We start from the raw sequence: 19,544 nt of genomic DNA, 5'->3' as shown, positions 1-19,544 counted from the left end.
TCTAGGGAAATTCGGTTTGCTTCTCATTAAAAAAAATACGTATCTCTGATATTTTCACGGTGCTCTTGAACCAATATTAAATGGAAGATGCTTACACCTGGGAGTTTTCTCGGATTCTGAAACTACAATGTTCATAGATGAGCAAAATAAAAAACAAAAAAATCGCCGGAGCGCTTTTAAATAAGTCGCGATCAAAGAGAGTTTTCACAATTTTCACAATATTTTCTCTTATCCCATTTCGATAGGACTTGCAAGAAGAATCGTGAAAACCTAAAAAACCCTAAAAATGTGAACTTTTTTTGATTTTTTCATCTATGAACATTGTAGTTTCAGAATCAGCAAAAACTTCCCAGGTGTAAGCTTCTTTCATTTAAAGTTGGTTCAAGAGGACCGTGTTTTGTGAGTAACACAAAAAAACTTTTACTATATCAGTCCACCCGAATCAATAAACCCTGCTCACAAAGTGGCATAGGTTATAGTTATGGTTTGACTGTATCCACTTTAAATATTTTTATTTAGTGAGCACATGATCACTCATCGTTAGCTATGCGCTGTGCACGAACTACAAGCAATTTGTATCATCCTTTCTTTTTATTTTGTTTATTCGTTTTTGGTTGATTCTCAAATCTTTTGTAAGTGTTATGGGTCGTCAAAGTGAGTGAACGAGTGAGGAGTTTGAGTGAGTTGTGTTAATGCAAGTGTATCTGACTGACTGACTGGCTGCGTGTCTGTTGTTCCTCCATTTGACTGCTGTACTCTGGTTGAATGGAGAGATTCAAATGAAAATTGCAATTAAATAAAATCGAAAAAAAAACAAAATTTCGATTGCACTTTCCTTTGCATTAAATTTCCGCATTGCGTTTACACTCACCTCACACTTGACTCCACTCTAAACAAAAAAGCAAAAACAAAACTATTTTGTTTTATATTGAATAATTAAATTTGTTGTTGCTGTTCTTTTTTCGGCTTGTTTGTTTGCTCGAGTCATTCGTTGCTGTTTTCTATAGTTTGCCGTCATAAGTATGTACTATGCCCCTCTTATCATTTGTTTATCTTTTATTTTCTTCCTCTTTTTCATGTCTGTCTGTCTGCTTCTCCATTTGCCCGTTTCATCGGTTCAGTGTGATTCATCATCGTCATCATCATTGATGTGGTGTGATAAAGTGCAGCAGCAAATAACCTGAAGCAAAAAGTGTAAAAACAAGCTGGGGAAAAATAAATAAACAAATTTTACAAAACAGAAAATCTTAAACCAAAAATATTTCCAAAGAAGTTTAAGCCATTTAGTATATAAGTGTGGACAAATATTTAAAGGAAAACGGGTAAAGAGGGGAGAGAGAGAGAGAGTGAGAAATAAATAAGAAAAGAATAATCTTAAAAAGTGTAATAATATCCTCTCTCCTTTGTACCTCCTCACCTCATCCATAAATCGAAACGGCAAAGATTATTGCTATATTTTACAATAATTTTTTGTTGTAAATTAAAAATATTTGGATTATATTACCTGTACCGGATATTGAATACTCTTTGGTGGGCATCGACCATCAACTGAATGTACACTACTAGGCTTAGGCAACCGGTATTCGTTACTACTGACAGCTTGTCATGACATCGCTTATTGGATTATAATTGGATTAAATATTAGCTTGTCAAAGGTAAGTCAGTTAAGACATTAGTTAACGCAAAGAGCATTAAATGACATACCTAGTATCTTGTTGAGTTTTTTCCGATTGAAACAGTAAATTAATGTCTAGATACTGCACAAGATAAAACCATTGAAGTATGTCTGATTATACATCTCCTTGAAGTTATGAAAATGTCCAGTAAATACCTGTCATATTTTCACCAAAGCTTCTGTGGAAAGTGTAGAAGGACAGAAGTTTCAGAAAATGTTAAAATAAGTAAATAAAACACATGACAAATATAAGCTGTGCAGCCACACAAATGTTTGCCATACACTTAATACCATTTTACATTGGACGATTTTCCTAGGGACAATTTTTCTCGTTCCCTTTTAAAATTTCCTCGTGCGCCCATACAAGCAATTCTGTTCCAGCAAGTCTTGACAATTACAAAAAATATAAAAGATATTGCCTGAAAGTTGCCGGTACGAGTAATTTTGTTTCACTTCCATTCCCTTTACGTGTTTCGCCTACAAACAGAGACTTGTCGCAAGTAAATTTGCCTAATTTAGATTGGGACTTAATGTGGGCATATTAAATTGTATACCTTCTTGAGAAAGTTAAGCAGGGTACCATTAGTTTTGACTGCCGATTTTTGCTCAAATATCGGTTGATTGCCAGTTTGGCCGTTCATTTTTGCCGCCAGTCGTCAGGCAACCACGAACATTTTCATGTATGTTGGTGACTGAAACAATCGATATTCTATGAAAACAGACAGTCAAAATTGATAGTGTGTACCCCCGCTTTATGTATATTCTCCACACTGACATTTTAAACGTTTATGTAGAAATTTCCTGCAAAGGCAGATTTCATATGGACACATTAGGCTTACGGAAATGGACTTTCGATTAATACGGGGTACACACGATGAGTTTTGAATGATAGTTTTTTGATCGATTTCTAATTGCCCAGGAACCTTAAGTTTCGTGGATGACTGACAAAAATGAACACTGTCAAGCATGCGAAATTTGAGCAAAGTGATCGTGTATTATTATGAAAAAATCGAAAAGCTCACTTTTCATTATTCCGACTTTTCTATCAACGAATTTCGTATTGGGATAACTCCCTGTGTCTGAAAAGCTCTAAAATATAACAAGAAGACGGTTTTTGTCAATTTTCCAAAATCAAAACAATCGATCTAATTTTGTTAGAAATATTTTCGTTGTACAAGGTATGCACCAAAATCAAGTTTTTATTTAGTGGTTAGGCTTAAGAAGATTTGCGCCCTTGTATCGGGAAATATCGTGCTACGCATCAGCTAGTCAGACAGAAACACAGGCGACCGGCCATGACTTAATCAGATGTCCGTGGCAATGCGCTTATGCCTTCTTAAGCCACAAAGCCGAAGCTTTATATGAAGTCACACAGCTATCGAACGAATGTTTTTTATACTCATTTGTATGTATGTACTCGTATATTGAGACTTATCCAACTTAAAGGCCATAGGCTGTTTCTATTAAAAAGTAGACCGCTCTCGGTTTTAAGAGAGAAAAATTTTAAAATGTATCTGCTAAAATGTCCCCAAAATGTTAGTTGCACATGTATATACATGTATGCCATTCGTATGTACATTAAGGCGGTCCAACAAAAATCCATTTTGAATGTCCTATACCCTAAATTTGTCCATTTGATCCAAAAGCCTCATATATATGTAATTTTATGGCGATCGGGTAACGGTAACATGTACCCCTTGACCGGCCTTTGTTTTTATAGTACTTACATATATGAAGCCAAAGGCGAAATCGGGACTGATTTTGATATTTAAATTTGACTAATTATAAGTAATTCGGGCCATATGATATAGCTAATTATTATAATCCGAGCCGATTTTAACAAAAGTTTAAATGCGGTCTTTAGAGATATTTCGTGAAAATTCACCTTTGGTCCCATTCAAATTACTATGGAAGCAGAGATCACTCGGTTACCACGGGTTAACGTTAACCGGTCGCCGTAAATTTTCACACATAAGTTTTTGTATCAAATCAAATTCTTTTTTTTTTTTGTTGTCACCCTAATGTACATCTGTAGATGTAACATGATGTTTTTCCGGTTAAATTAAAAAAAAAATCATAAATATTCACTAAAACACAAAATCCATGTAAAAATTATCACACGAAACAAATCAATTATAAATTAGTTTTTCTTTATTTTCAAAATTCATTTTTAAATCAAAGGTGTTGATGCAATGAAGTGTTCGATGGTATGAAATAAATTTTAGTCGGTTTCTCATACAAGCGTGACATACCAAATATGCCATAAATTGTATTAATTGTCACGTGTGATTTTAATTGGTCTGTATCGTGTTTTTCAACGAATTCCAGTTTGTGTGATAATTCCCATATATGGATGGATATCTTATGAATGCTTAGCCATAATTTTTGGATTCAAATTGAAATTGAAATGTGCACATGGAAGAGACAATTCCATAGAAAAGAAAAAAAAAACATATGCAACAGTCATGGATAGAGATTAAGATATTTATTTTCTTTGGAAGCATATTGTTGTACTGATGACTACGACCCTGGCGTTATCCGATACTCTATGGATATTTGTGTTACGACTGCTAATGTCTTGGGTGGGTATGGTGCCGAAATGGAGGGAGTAGTGGAGATTGTGTCATAAACAGGCTTAAATGTTTTTTATTTTGTTTTCCAGCAGACTTGCTGCAAACTAATTTCGAACAAAACTTCGACAGATCATTAATACAGATTTACATTTTATTTATTTTTACTTTCCCTTTCCCATGACAAAACCATAAGAAATGGAAGCTCTTCCCGTATCACTCCCATTTGTGTTCGTACTCTCTGGATTGAATGATACATTCCATGCAAATGATGATGATGATTTCAAATCAAATCGAGGGGGAGAAATATAATCTCCAAATAAAATAAAAAGAAGAAGAAACAAACAAAAACCCAACCACTAAATCTTAAACAAGAATCATTTAGAAAAATAACATTTGAAGTATTCAAAGTGCAAACCAAGTGAGAAGGAAAACAAAAACAAAACACAACGACAAACAAGAAGACAAACATTCATTCATTCAGTCAGATAAAACCAACAACAAACAACCAAAAACCCGGCATACAAAAATAATCAATCAATGTCAATGTTTAATATTAATAGACTGGAAATGTTGTTGGCGGCTGTCGTAGTTGTTGTTTTATTTAATTTTATTATATCTCTTTAGAATCGAAATCGAAAAACAACAATGAAAGTAGAATTTATTAAGTCTTTAATCCGTATGTTTGGGAGTAGATATTCCCGATTTGATTTGGGGGGGTTATTCTGTTAACGAGATACAAGCAAAACGCACAAATTGCACCCCATAAAACTTGTGGCAAGTGATTTGTAAAAAAGGCGGAGTTTTATTATTGCAGTAATAGAAAAAAATTAATTCTTTTGTTGAAATATTCTATTGGCAAGACATGTTATTATGCCGGCATTCGGCTTGTTTCGCAGGAATTTCATTCATGTGGAAGTAATAAAACGTTTTAGTTTTATTACACTCTTCTGCCTGGGAATGGTAATTTATTGGCAAATACTTGGGTTGGGTAAAAGATAGCTAGACATAAAATAACCTTAAAAACGTGTGGGAAATTAACACAAGTTCTAAATTTCCTTTCACAATCGGTGAGTGAGTGAAGAAAGTTTATGTTATTGGTAAGGAAAAGAATACGACAATGAAATGTTTAGATTTTGGAAGGAATTCAAATTGGGGTTTGGCAAATTTCTGTAGGATTTTTAGTCAAATAGCAAATATGCATTATTATTATGATTTCACTTAAGAAATTTTTTATGTCACAGAGGGTAACTTATGTCACTTATGTCACAGAGGGTAACTTAGTAAAATGAGACCCCTTTCTATGCTAAGTTCAAACGGCGTGTCCAACTACCACAAAAGCACTTATAGCTACGGTTTTAAATGACATAAGTACTGCAAAAAGCTCATATTGTTGTGTTGTCTGTGTGCAATGCCTCAATGCTGTACCCATCACAAAATCTCATTACTAAATTATATGTTATATTTTACTTTAGTAGCAATAAGTAATTTCAATACCAATCTGTAGCTTTGAAACGGCCACTAAACGTCGAAAAAATATATTTGTTCTACAAATATATTTTCAATTTCACCACACTCCACATCTTTCCGATGACTCTGTGTGTCAACCTTAAAACCTTTGGTTTTATAGTCAGGTAATTTTGTGCTCGCGGCCCTCTTCACGACACACAGTGGACGAACCCACTTATCGGCGCGAAATTAATAACTTGCAAGTCAGCCTCTGTCTGTGGGTAATAATGGGCCATATATGAACAATATTGGCTAATATTTTGGTATAGCCTTCATATTACGGTACCTCAAGATTTTGGGTATTTTGAGGATTTAAGCCTCATTATTCGTCACAAAATATTTGTACCAAAAATTGTGGACATAGATCCACGTTTTGGAATAGTCTCCATGCAAGCGTACCTCCCGATTTAAGTTATTTTGAATATCATGATCACATTTTTCAACCGACTTGGCTGTAATTTTGCAATTAATTTTGTTCTCACTGCATGTAAAAACTTCATATAAAAAATGTTCAATAGGGATCTATTTTTCGATGGTACCCCCATAAAATGAACTTTTACTTGTTATCCCATATTTGTTAAACGATTTAGCTATAATATGTTAATCTAATGACTCCGGGGGTAGTTGCAAAAATTTTTCAAGATAGGTCCAGATTTTGATATAGCTCCCATACAAATGCACAGCTAAATTTGTACTAATTTCAAGCAAAATCCCATATTTTAAAAGTGCAGTTACTAGAAGATTTTCAAATATTTGTAGCCCTAGTCCAACTTAATTCCCCAAAAAATAATCGAACCCAAGTTTGACCAAGTTTACAAGATGCACTATATGGAACAAGCGCGTACAACCCATAAAAACAAAATTGAATATTTTGAAAATTTATTGCTATATAACTATCTCCAGGCCCCAAACTATTTTTTATAATTTAAATCACACCTTCCGCTATCAATTAAAAATAAATGCTGTTCATTTTTATTACGAATTTATTTAACATTTAAATAAATATGAAGTCAATTTTTAGCAACAATTTTTTTATAATCGAATGCAGCAAAATTTCTTGTATTTGATAGTGAATAACTGAGTGAATATTTACAACAAAAAAATAAAAAAAACTAGATTTTAGTCAGCAGAGTGTCTGTAATTGAAACAAAGAAAATATTTCCCAATTTTATAGTTTGATTTTTTGACTTTCGCGCCGCTACAAGCCCATATTTCCTGTGATAATGTCCTAATAGCTCTAAATAAGCCCTTCGGCACGAAATTAAATGAATGATGATCGCGAAAACTTACAGATTGATTAACTGATTTGGCCGAAACTTTATATCAATTTTGACGCAGGTCTATATTGGAAAACATATTCGGGTACCTTTTTGGCTAAGTGCAGTTAAAGGACTGTTCGAAGATTATTCACAAATTTTACCGAAAATGTTCGTGGGCAAATCCAATCCACCTTACATAATGCTCCAAAAGTTCTAAACAAATTCAGTGTGACCAATTAAAGTACCTGATAGGCACAATAACTATAGAAATGTGAACTATATCGGTCCAACTCCTTCGGGTACCTCGGATCGTTTTGCCACATGACAGTGTAATTTTTATTGGAGACCATATTGACTGATGTAATTACCCTAAAGCTACAAAAAATTTTCGGCTACCAACTATTGGTCCAATCTTTGCACATAGTTATCTTTCCTACATACAAGTCTATATCGGTCCTTTTCTTCCCGTAAATCTCCCACAAAAGTTAAAATATTTAGGCTTAAGAACAGGTTGAGAAGTGTTCACGGATATATTTTAAATTTAATTCGGCCAGCTCTAACTTTACTTATTTTGGAAAAACAACCCAAACCGGATTTGCTTCTTTTCATTGTGCCGCAGGCTGAGGGTATGGCTGACTTCCGTATCGTCAGATGCTCTGCAAATGTCCTAAAATGTCTTAAGTATTGTATTTCATAACAATACTTAACAAATGCGAAGCTATGTACTTCAAAACGTCGCATTTTTAACGCATTTTTATCTCTGATGCATTTGGTTGTATTTTCGAGGAACAATGCATAAGTGTGCAACTGAAATATTTTGACGAAGTTTAAAAACAGCATCTGACGATTTGGCGACAGTGACCGTCAACGCTTATTTGTTTCTGTTTCGCTTACTGTGGAATGAAACATACCCACACTTAAAAATAAAAACCTAAAGGAGTACTCGGCAAGAGTGGAATCTGCTCAAGTTCGAGCGTATTTTACTTCCACATAAATACGAGCGAAGCACAAGCACTCCTTTTCAGATGGAATAGAATAATATATATTCGATTTCTCGAATTCAAGCGAGCATTTCAGATCTCCGGTTTCACATTTTCTACATTTAACTTCACAAAACAACAGATGCAAAGTGGCGATCCTATTTTTGTGAAGCTATATCATCTTGACATAGAAGTTTGTTCTTCACCCAGATACTTAGCTGTGGTGAACTTGCCTGCAACATGGTTCGCTTGGTTAAGCAACGAATAACATAACATATCGCATTGAAAGTAAAAGCATGCTTGAGGCACAACTAAAAATAATCTATAATTTATTAACAATGTTTATTCTTTTCCTCTAGTTAGGGAGATAAAATACGTTTTCATTTTTGTTTGAGAAATCGTATCCCTTTTGATGAATGTTTGGGTTTTATTAACCTTTTGGATGGTTGTCTATCATGCACATACATACTTACAAACATATTTTGATTACACCGCAGGGCATAACAATTGGTTTATTTGTTTGCTACATATTATTTGTTCATTCTTAGCCCTCATTATCAATGCTCTGTGTCCGTTTAAATATTTACTTTAACAAAGGTGACTAAACTTTAAGGCATGATGATTCCAAGGTACCTCTGTAGTATATGACATTTATTGCCTTTGCCACCACTTCACAATGTCGTACTGAGAATTGCTTTGTCAATACTTGACTGTTTTCTAAAAGATAAGGAAGGAATGCAACATGTCGCCAGTCAGAGGTTGTTGCCGCAATGAAAGCACTTGCATTGCTTATTTACCGAGATATGGAAAGAACCTTTTTCCCTAAGTGTTTATTTTTCTCATAATTTTTTATGACATTTAAAATTTATGAAATTTTAGTTCTAATGCAATAAAGTGAATGGAAACTGTACTCTTTTTGTCATTTTTTTAATATTTTTATGTCGTTTAATTCAGTTAAAAGCACTGTTGTAAATCTCCCATGAGTTCTATATATACGCCCTAGTATTCCGTCGCCCTCTCGTGACTTAAAGGAATTGCAAATCACGCAATGTTTCTCTTCTGATATTTAATCAATAATAATAATGTGAATAATAATAATGAAATGTGTACCTATTCATTATGAATTTGCTTATGAAAATCCGCAAGGTAGACATTGCCATAACTTGGATTTCGAATTTCATTTCGAATTATTAATTAAAAATACCACAATGTTATGACAAAGTGGCCATTTCTTATTTGATGTTAACATTTGCATGGCTTTTTGATTTTTTGTTTTACTTTCTGCCCACAAATCACAATAAAGACTAAAAATAAATATTTTCAGAATTATATCATTTGCGGTGTAAAAATTATATGTGGCTGGCTACATGTAGACTTTTTTTTGTGGTTATACTATGGTTGATTAAGAAATCAAAAGAAATCCTTAAAACGAATGTAAAACAATGAATACATTAGCAAAGCAAAAGCGTTTAGGGTATAAGAAGTTTATATTTAAATGTGGCCTGAATTAAGAACTTGTATCGCCATATTTGTTTTATACAAAAAACGAGTTAAAAGAAGCTTTACGACGGCCATACACCAGCTAATGTGAGAATAGTATAAATACTATCAAAAGAAAGTGCCACCAGATCTAAGAGACATGTTATTTATTTAAAATACTCAATCTCCTTCATCCTCAATATGGATTATTATTTCAATATTAAATACGTAGAAACGGCGTTAAAGGCCGAACTTTGTATACCCTCCACCACTAATTCGTAGATGGAGTAGAATATGCTAACTAATGAATTAATTAACTTAATGAATTAAGCAATGTGTAATATCAAAATGTCCTGGAAGTTTTTCCGGCGAGTTTCCTTCCCAGGTGTAAGAACCTTTCATTTAATGTTAGTTCGGTTGAATAACATGTCTAAATCTTCTATGGGGCTATATAAAAACTAGGGCCTGTATCGACATTTTCCTGTAGGGATGTATTACCACCTCAACGAAGTTTCCGCCATAATATGGCCAAGCAATTGGCCAGGAAGCATTATAACAACGACTGGTTATGCAGAAACGGACGTAATCAATAGGCTAAACAAAGCGGACGACTGCAAGGTGTATGGAGAAGCTCACATATATCCAGTAAAATCAAGCTTAAAATATTTGAAGCATGTATAATAGGGTTATGACTTTTTTACAACCTCATATCCCTGTATCATAGCGTGATGAGTTTTGCCATAAGATTACATAAAATCTTAATTATAAGGTGATTAGGTGAAAAAACCTCACGCACAAAATGATTTTAAAATTTGAATTTATAAAAATAATGGACAATTTTTTGAAGTCACTGAAAACAGATATATAATTGAAAATAAACTTTAGAGCCACATGAGATAATTAAAATGACATAAAATTTATTTCTCACTATTTTTCTTCAATTCTGAGAATCGTAAAAATGTCGTAAACGCTTTTATTCAAAAATATAATTTTTTAACAAAAAACAAAAAAATTAAATTTTTTTCAAAGTGACTTTTTTCGCAACTTTTTTCATATTTGAATGAAATAAACGTTATTATAGTTATTAGTAGGCTTATATTTATTAATTTGCGCAAAAAAAAATAATTTTTTGAAAAAAAAAATGTTTTTCATTTCATATATTTTTTCAAAAAATTATTTTTTTAAAATCGAATTGTGCGTGAACTTTTTTTATATTTCAATGGAATAAACGATAGCATAGTGATTAATAGGCAAAAGTTCATTCATCCCTGCTACAGGAAATCATTTTTGAGGAAAAATGTCAAAAAGTCATAACCCTAATGTATAATATAAAATCGATTCTGTTATATGGCAGTGACTTGTGTCTAATACCAACAAGCAAAAGCTACAGGTATTCGTAAACAAATGCTTCGGTATCATATGCAGGATATTCTGTGGAACTTAACGAGCCAGAAACCCATACAAAAGCAGATTAAAAGTAGAAAATGGAGATGGATTTGCCACTCCTAAGAACAAATGTTCATAGCATAACCAGAATGGCATCCCCAAGGAGCACGAAATCGAAGGCGACCAAGAGAAACCTGGGAAGATGCAAAAACAACGGCAACTAATCGAGTAAGATGCGATGCTTTGTGGAAGTCCTATCCTCCCAAGATGAGTAACTGGAGAAAAAAATTAAAAGGTTAAAAATAACGAAATCAAATCCAAACATCCTAACCCCCATTATTATAAGTCTTCTTTTGTTATAGTTTGTATTTACCGAATAGATTTATAGCGTTCCGGTTAACTTAGAGTTAAAAGTGATGATTGGGAAGATGCAAAAACAACGGCAACTAATCGAATAAGATGGCGATGCTTTGTGGAAGTCCTATCCTCCCAAGAGGAGTAACTGGAGAAAAAATTTAAAGGTTAAAAATAACGAAATCAAATCCAAACATCCTAACCCCCATTATTATAAGTCTTCTTTTGTTATAGTTTGTATTTACCGAATAGATTTAAAGCGTTCCGGTTAACTTAGAGTTAAAAGTGATGATTGAATTTCAAGGAGGAGCTTCTTGTCATTAACTTTCAATGTGAAAGTTATACTTTTAATGCCTCCAAATTAGTTTATTTTGCATTTTAAAATCCATCAGATAGTAAAAGAACACATGTAGTAATAGCCCTAAGAGTAATAAAAATTCCAGTCTTTAAGACTAACAAATATATTGTTACGGAATTACGGTTTACTTAACCCCGTGTAGATGTTGTGTTATTCTCCGATATGAGTTGTACCAAATAAAATGTTGGTTCTTTTAGAATGCGATTCTACAATGCTTTACAATAATTTGTTCCCCAAACATCCCAGAAAGAACAAGGGAGAGTGTACAAGGTACCCCAATTCATATTAGCTAAATGATATTGGAACTACTGTTTATCGCCGAGCCCGAACACGCCTTAAACACCACTTTTAGAGAAGTTTCACTTGGCTGATATACTTAGGAAATGTCGCCAATGTTACACTGTGGGGTATTTTGCTACCTGAGAGTCGAACCGCAGACCATCTGAGTGCACCACGGTGATACCCAATATGCTACAATGCTTTATTAAGTTAATTCATTGATTCAATCACGTATTTACTAAGCACACTGCTTAACTCTACTAAGCACACATCTTTTCTAAGGTTACTTCTTATTTTACTTGGCTGGCGGTTTTAATTCGCGGTCTGAATTACAACTCAATCAACCACCTGCTATTCTCCCATATTTATACTCGTTCGCTGAATGTAGTATCCTCAATCTAGCATGTTCTACAATTTTGAACGAAATGGCGGATGAATGTAAACAATGAATGGGATAGAGGTAATAAATACAAAAGTATAGAAGGGGTAATAATGAATGACGTCACAATTAACCAAAACAGAATGATCAAACCAACTATGAGAGAGATAGGGAGTACAATAGAAACAATAGCAAAATAAGTATGGAAAAAGTGAGCGAAATTCTATACAGCAGTTGTTGTTGTAAAACTGATCCAAATAAGCTGAATGCATAATAAAAATTTACGCTACAAATCAGATTTTTAAATTAATGGAAATTTGTCTAAATTAACATCGTAACAATATGTGTGTTAATAATAGGTTTGTCTGGTTACCCTAAAATTTGTAACAACCTGTACCAATTGTTGCTGGAAGTCGTCTGTTAACACAAAAATTCAGCAAAAGAGAGCGATTCGAGCGACACATTTTGACAGTTCTTTCACTGAGAGTTTGCTAATTCTTGCTGGACAAATTTCTTCTAGCAAGCACAAGCAATTCTTCTTCTTCCTGAAAACAGTCAATGATCTGTTTTTAGTTTTTTGTTGATTTATGTTTGTGAAAATTAAAAACAATTTTATTGTGGAAATAACATAGTCTAATTGTATTGTTTTATGGAGAATAAATTTGTAAAGTGGAAAAATATTTTTTGTTTTGTTTTATTTTCTTTTTTATTTTTAATAAAATACAACGTGTTTGCATCCTTTATTGGCGGACTGTTGCTGTTTTTGCTGGGAAGGTGTCTGTTCACATTTTACAATTTTCTAGCAAAAGAGAATAGAAACCCCTAACTCTCTGAGAAAGTTCTTGCTGGACAATTCTTGCTGGGAAAGTAACCAGACAGACTTAATGTTTCTTGGCAACGTATATATAAAACCTATTAAAGTCATACCTCTTCAATAATTTATGCCTTCAAACTAAAAGCAACAACATCTTTAGTTACATTAATTGATTACTTTGATGTGAATAAAATTTAATTACATTATTCGATTTAATTTATTATCTGAACAACAAAAAATAGAAGAAGCAAATTATATTCAATTATAATTCTTCTTCTTGCTAAATTCATCTTATTGCGTAAAATGTCCTTGTCGAAAATGTTCTTCTCGGATGGCAAATTATTTGTGACAGAATGACAAACACCACATATCCTTAGTGTATTACAAAGAATGTTGAAACACATTCCTCTGTAATTAAAGGAAATCAACAAGAAATGTGATTGCATCTTTAAAATCTCTTGAAGAATTTTTTCAAAATTACTTTCTTCAAAAATTAATTTGCTCGATACTCATTTTCCCTCAGCACAACATTCAATTTGTATGTTGTGTATTTGGTTTTGAACGTAACATAGGAAATTGTAAAATTTATTACAAAATCTCGTAAGCATTCGAACACTTATCAGTTTTTTTTTTTTGATAGTCTCACTATTTTTCTTTGTCGTCGAATTATAAACAGTTCTCTGTGTTGACTCAGCACTTGCTGTTGCAAATGACTCTCACTCTCCAAAAATCTAAAAACACGACAAACAAATGAACATCGACAGTTAAATGAGTGCGCACAGGTAAATTGATAACAAAATCGAATTTCTTTCTTTGTGTGTTCGTTCCACCCCACCTTTGATGATTGTCCCTTTCGTGCTTTGTTGTCGCATGTAATCATTGCCGTAGCTCCCCAAAAGCAATGAAAAAACTCACTTTGTCGAAATTGCTGTTATCGTTTTTCCGTTACCGAAATGTCTGACATTACGACAGAGCTCTAAAAACGTAAATATAGAATATGTGACAAGTGAATGTGTTTACCTGTTTGAAATAAACAAGGCACCCCTGCCGCCAACAGTTTCATTAATAGGTACAGTCATGGATGGCTCCAATCCCACTCCCATTCACACTCATCAGCTATAAAAACTTTAAACTTTTTTGGGGATATTGATTTTTAAATTATGATCGGTTTAAGAGCAACGAGAACAATAACCGAACAGAAGAAACAGTGGCATCATCAGTTATTGAACATAGCAATCATATTGCCAGCTTCAAGTTTTTGTCACCGTCATAACCGTCATTGTCTTCATGATTACCATACAGAAAACAGGAAGACAATGATGGAAATTTGTTGTTGGGAGGTGAGCTTGGAATAAAAGTTGGCTGGGCTAAATTATGCTGCTCCTGTATACCCTCATACATACAATGTGAATAGAGTTTTGTAAAAAAAGCAACGACTTTTTCTGTACCCTGTCTTTGTTGGTATTCTTCATTCATTATCGTTTTTTTTTTTTTTTTTTTTTTTTGTTAAAATGAAATTGAAAATGTTTATGACTTTGTGAATAATCTAAAAAAGAACGTGTATTGTGACAAGTGAGCTTAGAGGCGTTGACTAACAATGCCCCCTCTAAATTGAGTCAAATTTGCGTGTCATTTTTAAGTGAGTTTTAAGGATAAAACAGTGTTTTTCTTGGTGGTAAAATCACATTAAAAACAAATTAGTGTTGTACAGTTCACTAAGGAACTAAATCAGTTCAGTGATTCACTTAAAGGAGCATCTGAACTAATTCACTCAACAAATAAGTGATTGAGTTGCTTGTTTTAATCCAAGAAATAAGACAAAATAACCTTACATGGACGATGCCAAAACAACGACAACAAGTCGTGTAAGATGGAGGATTAGCAGGAAAAAAGTAATGAGTTCAGTGGCACAGAGCGTATGTGTACCACGACGAAACAGGGTGTCGTGAGTTCAACACCTACAAACGGGATTTTTTATTAGCAAATATGCGAAGGGTTGTTGATGTACATGTAAACGTTTAATGCGCGTGGCATAGAGTGTAGTGTGTTTAGGTACAAATCAGAGGTTCGCATATTCAATTCTGGTAGCAGGCAATGCAAAAATGTGGACTGTGATGAAATTGAACATAAATTATGCTCAACAGTTCTAAATTTAGAATATATGTTTTTCAGCTTATTTGTCGACATTTGGTGGCCATTGAATAACAACATAGTTGGTGCTCATGCCCTGGTGAAAATTACGATTTAGTTGGTTGATTTGTACATATGTAGTTAGTGAGGCGATATGCTTGGGAAATGCTTCCCGAAATGGAAAAGATGGGTCGTAACTGTAAGTAAAGTTCTAAAGTTGCCTTCAAATTTTACTGACATTCTATATCAAGATAGTTTCCGATATTTGGGAGTACGTTTTAACAAATTGGTTAAATTCAACGAGATTGCCCGAAACTTTATAAGAAGAGCACATCGTATAAAAGGTTTTTTCGTTGGACTTTTAAAGTAAGTCGTTACCAGTGAGAACGAAACAATTATTTTATAAAATATGTATTAGGCTTGTTCTACTGCATACCTTCCCAATATAGTTTATAATTTCGCCAACTGTCATTAAGGAAATGGAAATACTAGAGAGAAAGGTCCTCTGGTTGCGTATATGGAACATTTTTAAGCATTTAACAAGTGTTTTTCAACAGTTGCATATATGAAACTACGGGAATAACCGCATTATCTGTATATTGAATGAAAGAATAAAAAAAATATGTGAATAGATTTCTTGGTCACTTCCACTACATAATTCAAGATATTGTAAGGAAACAGGCTGGTTTTACTTAGGAAAATACCAATTACCTATCGGCACTCGGTATTAATTTTGCTATGAATCTAAATAATACGCTACGTCCAGATCACATCAATATTTCTCCCGGCATTCATAGTGGTTAAATTTCATCCTCTATATGACTTCTCTTGGGTGATTTGGCTTTACTTAGTGGCCATTATGTAGAGGATGGACGTAGGTTATTTACTTAGTTTAAGATTAAGTATAGCTTTAAGTAAAATTAGAGGAGACATTCTCTCCAAATATGAAAGGGTCGGGAGCAAGTCATGCAAGGATTGGAACCGTTGGCCATGATAATAAGTAAGCTTTTCCATGTGATTAGTTTTTACAGGCCAAAATAATCATTTTTTAGGTTTTAAAAATGTAAACCTAATACACAGACCAGTAGAACTTAGTTCCATATAGTTTTAAGTATGTATCTGTATCTCCTGGGAGGTGTAATAGAATAGTAAATAAGGTTTTTCTAACCACTGTATCGCACAAATATTGGCATTAGAATTGTGTTGTGATAACGTTTTCAAATATCTACATGACTTGACGCTGGCGTTGTTGTTTGGTTTTTTTCCCTTTTTGACACTCTTATCCTTATTGCTTGATGGTATGTATGAGTGTGTCCTCCTCACTAGACGCAACAACGTGTAAAATTGTCACAATTTTTGTTTGAGCTTCAAAACGTTGTTATTTTTGTGCTTCGTGCCTTACCAAGCATACTCACATGGTTACATACATACAAGTAGATTATACCATGCCACATTGAGGTTTGAAGTGCAGTGCAGTGTCACCAGCAGGAAGAAAACCTGCATTCCTCCCACTAAATTCAGTAACATTTTATGAGTCTTCAAGTTTAATGTCTTGGGAAGAAATGATTTTGCTCTTCGTCAACATATCGAGCTATGACATGCAATATTTGTGGTCGCTGTTGTGTGAGTAAGTTGTTGTTGTTGTGGTATGGCTGCTTGACTTGACACCATCCGTGGTGAATGACAGGCAGTCAGTTGAAAGTGGTATCCCAAGACGCTGTCAAATCAATTTACACCAAAACCTAACCAGCGTGCATTGATGAATCTATAAAAATTGGATAAAGTAGGAGGCAAAGGGTGGCGTGTTACGTGCCAGTCTGAGTGATGTGAGTTGTGTTTATTTCTGTTTTTTGACGTCAGTGGCAAATACCTAAATAACAACTACATAAATGGATTACTTTGAAACCCGGATATTTGGTCAATGGTTAAATCATAAACTTGGAAATTTTCTTACGATAAGCGATTTGATAGAACGTACATAATTATAGTGACTTCATTGCCTGAAATGTGTCATTCGATTTTATTTAAGACCTTTTCGTGCGATTTCTTAAACATGACAAAAGGTTCTCTTCCTTTCTGTCAATGTTTTTTAATATTCCGTTATTTTTTTGTATAAATTTATAAATTATTCATATCAATTAGCTAAGTCTTAATTGCTTATACATAATTTTATTAAGAAAAAAATAACAAACTGATATTCTAAAATTATGTTTTTGTTGTTAAGAATTAAAAACCCATTAATTTTTTCTGTCAACTTGCTACCAATAGTCTTTCTATGCATTTCGAAGAAAAAACGAAGTGACCAGATTCCGATATATTTTTAATGAAATTCAAACTCTAAACTGACATTGAGATTATAAGCGATGAACTACAAATATACTCACGGTGCTCTTCAACCAAATTTAAATGGAAGGTGCTTACACCTGGGAAGTTTTAGCGGATTCTGCAACTACAATATTCATAGATGAGAAATTGTTGAGAATTTTCACAGCTATAAGATTTTCTCTAGTCTCATTTCGATAAGACTTACCGTTTTCAAGCAAATCGTGAAAACAAAAGCAAAAGCAAGCAAATCGTGAAAAAAACACATAAAAGTGCGACCTGAACTTCTATATCTCAAAAATGGTAAAACCTGGTAAATTGGTAAATTGTCACAGCTACATTTCACATAAACCTAAAAAATGCGAACTTTGACCGCGATTAATTTAAAAATCCCTCCAGCGATTTTTTATTGTTTCTGGATTTTTCTCATCTATAAACATTGCTGTTTCAAAATCCACACAATCCCAGGTGTACATATGAAAAAATTTTGTCACGGCGCGTTAGCGTTAAACCAAACACATAACTTCAATGGCAGCGCAAGACAAACGTTTGTCATGAAAAAATACAAATCAATGGTCAAATATCCGTTATTGTATAAAAACACATTTGCATTTGAAAAACCAAAAGTTCGAGTACAGAGAAGCCATTCCACAGTCGATATGTCGGAAGAGCTGCCCAACTAACAGCGAAACTAGTCACATAATTTGGTGGCTGTGTGGGTTCGAGACATTGGCTTTCCTTTTTAACTTGCAAAAAATATTCGACCATCAAGCTTAACTCTAAAACGAGAAAATTAATAAAAAATCATTAAAACTGATCTTCGCCCTAACAGGCAAAATTAAAAAAAAAAAACATGCTGAGCCCGGCTAAGCTTTGAACCCACGTCCTTGAAAACATATGAAAAAATGTTGTCACGGCGTGTTTGCGTTCAAAGACAAACTCATAACTTCAAAGGCAGCGCAAAAAAAGCGTTTGTAATGAAGCAATACAATTCAACGGCCAAATATCCGTAAATGTATAAAAACACATTTGCATTTGAAAAACCAAAGTTCTAGGACAGAGAAGCCATTCCACAGTCGATATGTCTGAAGAGCTGCCCAAGTAACAGCGAAATTAGTCACATAATTTGGTGGCTGTCTGGGTTTGAGTCCAAGGCTTTTCTATTTCACTTGCAAAAAATTTCGATTATCAAGCTTAACTCTAAAATGAGAAAATTAATAAAAATCATTAAAAATGATTTGAAAAAAAAAATAAATAAAAAAGTCAGCGGTTTTTGTTTAAAGTTAGTTAAGGAGCACCATACGTGACATTGTTTTATAAGGAGGCGATACAGTCAGTGCATTGTCTCCATTTGAACTTCGATATTTCAAAAATGGTAAAACCTACGAGAATTTTCACTGCTATAACATGTTCCTGTGGTCTCCCAGCAAAATCGTGAAAACCGAAAAACCGCTAAAAATCGGAGCTTTGATAGCGATTTATTTAAAAAGCGCTCTGGCGATTTTTTTGTTTTTTGATTTTTCTCATCTATGAACACTGAAGTTTCAGAATCCCCAAAAACTTCCTCGGCGTAATTTGAAATCGGTTCAAAAGCACCGTGTACTTCCAAAAATTTGTTAATTATTTAAACAAATGTTGAAAGATAACCAATTAACAACATTCAATAACATTGGGAAAGAAGTAAAGGGAAACAAATGAAAACAAAATGCAGAGAAACTTGTGGGTGTTGTTCAGCTTACACAGATATTTCCATCCGCTCTGTGCAGCAGTCAATTAAACAAAGACATACTAACAATCGATAAAAAAGTTTCTTCTTGGCCATTATTTTTATCTCCGAAATGTTGATAAATAATAAAATTGATGCTTTCAGAGATTTATCACAGCATCTAATCTAGCTGAGGCATTTGAAATGCTATTTATTTAATACAAAGCATTGAAAATTACCACCTAGTCGGTATGGACGTGCCTCATGGAATCTTTTGCTACTTAAGAACATTTTTTTGGGTCAAATGATAAAGTACCAATGAATTAGAAATGTACGGTTCCATGC

At 33.6% G+C, this 19,544-nt stretch overlaps 1 protein-coding gene across 6 annotated transcripts in view; it reads left to right on the top strand.

The window, feature by feature from the left end:
• Nucleotides 1-19,544, top strand: part of LOC141396822 (uncharacterized) — a 319,005-nt gene that overhangs the window by 6,626 nt on the left and 292,835 nt on the right. The window contains exon 1 of one of the 6 annotated variants that reach the window (XM_073972493.1): nt 1,112-1,655. The exons of 3 other annotated variants lie outside the window; for them this stretch is intronic. The gene's annotated coding sequence lies outside the window, so the exon portion shown is untranslated. Of the gene's footprint in view, nt 1-1,111; nt 1,656-19,544 lie in introns of those variants that run through there. 2 more of the 6 variants (XM_073972489.1, XM_073972488.1) reach the window with 2 other exon arrangements.

Source organism: Musca autumnalis, unplaced genomic scaffold (assembly GCF_047663935.1).
Source record: "Musca autumnalis isolate F117 unplaced genomic scaffold, ASM4766393v1 scaffold_3, whole genome shotgun sequence".
NCBI lineage: Eukaryota > Metazoa > Arthropoda > Insecta > Diptera > Muscidae > Musca > Musca autumnalis.
Note: the sequence above shows the minus strand (reverse complement) of the source record. Positions and strands in the feature narration are given on the sequence as shown.